This window comes from Gossypium hirsutum, chromosome D08 (assembly GCF_007990345.1).
Source record: "Gossypium hirsutum isolate 1008001.06 chromosome D08, Gossypium_hirsutum_v2.1, whole genome shotgun sequence".
In the NCBI taxonomy this organism is placed as follows: domain Eukaryota; kingdom Viridiplantae; phylum Streptophyta; class Magnoliopsida; order Malvales; family Malvaceae; genus Gossypium; species Gossypium hirsutum.
The window spans coordinates 23802429-23804829 of record NC_053444.1 but is presented as its reverse complement, the minus strand read 5'-3'; the positions used below and the strand labels follow the sequence as shown (position 1 = coordinate 23804829).

General features: G+C 38.7%; 1 non-coding gene across 1 annotated transcript; it reads left to right on the top strand.

Moving 5' to 3' along the window:
• Positions 1-1556: 1556 nt before the first annotated feature.
• On the top strand, positions 1557-1662 carry LOC121220604 (small nucleolar RNA R71). Its single transcript, XR_005917824.1, has one exon. It is a non-coding gene; the product is annotated as a small nucleolar RNA R71 (small nucleolar RNA).
• Positions 1663-2401: the final 739 nt, after the last annotated feature.

The window sequence follows — 2401 nt, the reverse complement described above, 5'->3', positions numbered from 1 at the left end:
TCTGTTTCCCCCTTAATGTCCATAGTCAATTCGCCCCGTCCTACGTCTATAGTAGCCCTAGATGTGGCCAAGAAAGGTCTCCCTAATAGTATTAGAATTTCTAGATCCTTCTTGAAGTCAAGCACGATAAAGTCAACAAAAACATGAATTCCCTAACCCTCATTAACATATCTTTAAGGACTTATTTGGGACATACTAAGAATCAGTTGGCTAATTATAAAGTGACTTCAGTGTCCTTAAGCTCTCCCAAATTTAACCTCCTATAAATTGACAATAGCATGAGGTTAATACTGGCACTTAGGTCACAAAGGGCCTTCCTGAAAGTCACCCCACCTATCTCAATGGGAAAGGTAAAGCTACCGAGATCCTTTAATTTGAGAGGAACTCTTCTAAACACTACTGCGCTACATTCTTCTTTAAGTGCAATTTGCTCTCTTCTCTCTATTTTCCTCCGACAAGACATAACTTCCCTAAGGAACTTGGCATATTTAGAAATTTTCTCAAGGAGTTCTAATAAGAGGAGGTTCACATTCAAGGCTTTAAACATCTTAAAGAAGTCTATGAATTCATCGCCATCCCTCTTCTTCTTCTCCTTTAGGTGGCTCAAAAAGGGTATAGGCCTTGGGCTAGGTGGTGGTGGTGAAATGGTCTTATCCTCGGTTTTGACTTGTGTATCATCACTCTCAGGTTTTTCATTCTCTACCACCCCGTCGCCAACATTAGCAATGCAAATGCTCTCATCCTTCTTACTCACTTCTTTCTCCCCACAATTTGGTCAGATAGGTTCCTTAACCACAACCCCGAATCTAAAGGTGATCATTTTGGCGTGCTCCTTTTCTTCTCTCTTCGAATAAGGTTTAGTATTACTGAGTATGCTAAAGGCTAAATTGTTTTGCAAAAGTTACAAAACTTGGTCCAATTTTCTATGGATTTGGTACACATCAGCTTGCATTACATGCAAACCTTCCTCTACCTTCCCTAATTGGTAATGGCAAGTCACTACTATAGGTTGGTTTCCTCTCTTGGTCTTGGGTGCTCTAAAAGGAAATTAGGGTTGGTATGGTGAGTTGGGTTTTAGAGGGTTAACATTTTGCTTCCTTTGAAACGAAAGTCCCGTTTGGTTCCCTCCTCACCTAAGGTTAGGATGGTCATGCCACCCGGGGTTATACGTGTTGGAGTAAGGGTTATATCCTTTATTCCCCACATAATTCACCTCTATATGGTTTCTCTCCTCGTTGCGTCCTACATTAAAATTAGTTAGATTAGGCTAGTTCTGGACTTGCACCTTAGTCGTACTCATCTCTAATTGATTAAGCCTTTCGAGGACTTATTGATATTTATCCTCGCCACTAACAACGTTTGTTGTGGCTTGTTTGGCTCGATATGTGAACCACGCAGTCGGCCACATGTAGGAGTTCATCGCCATATCCTCGATTAGTTGACAAGCTTCAGCATAGGTCTTTGACATGAATGCTCCAATAGATACTCCATCAAGACTAGAGCGTAAATTCTTATTAAGTCCGTTGTAGAAGACCTGAAGTTGGAGCCAATCTTGTAAACCATGGTATGGACACTTGTGCAACATTAATTTGAAGCACTCCCAAGCCTCATATAATAACTCTCCTTCCAATTTTTGAAAATTTGTAATGTCCATCCGAGTTTTTATTGTCTTGCTTAGTGGGAAGTGTTTTGCCAAAAATTTGCTCGCAAGCTTGTTCCAAGTGTTGATTGAATCTACTGACAATGAATCTAACCACATAAAAGCATCGTTAATAAGAGAAAAAGGGGATAGCTAAAGACGAATAGTGTCATCGGATACCATATTATACTTGAAAGTATAAAAAATGGTTAGAAACTTCTTAAGGTGTTGATTTGGATCCTCATTCATAGACTGTCGAACAACATTTATGTTAGGCATCACATAGTCACGCAAAGTTCTTTGCTCTATGGGTGGTTGTGCTGGTTGTCAAATTTCTTCTTGTGGATTTTCGAAAGATTGCTCTCTCGATAGAAATGGTATGTCTCTCGGATGTTGCGCCTCTTTGTATCTATGATGATACGTTTTGGTTCCGGCTCAAATGGTAAGACACTGTTACCGGTTTGAGTCATACAACATTCCTACAAGCATGAAAGATTGAAAAAACATTAATTAAATCTAAAATCAAAATAAAAACAAAAGAAACTAAAGTCGTTTCTATAAATCCTATTTTGGCTACTTATCTTTATTTAAAAGTGTACACTAAAAATTACACAATCTTACACCGTCTTCCCCCGCAACGGCGCCAATAACTTGATCGACTGCGTGTATGCGAATTAAAACACTGAATTTATATAATAATTTTTAAAGCTCAATTTTACTACAAGTGTATAGGTCAATTGTAATATTTGTAGTGTTATAATG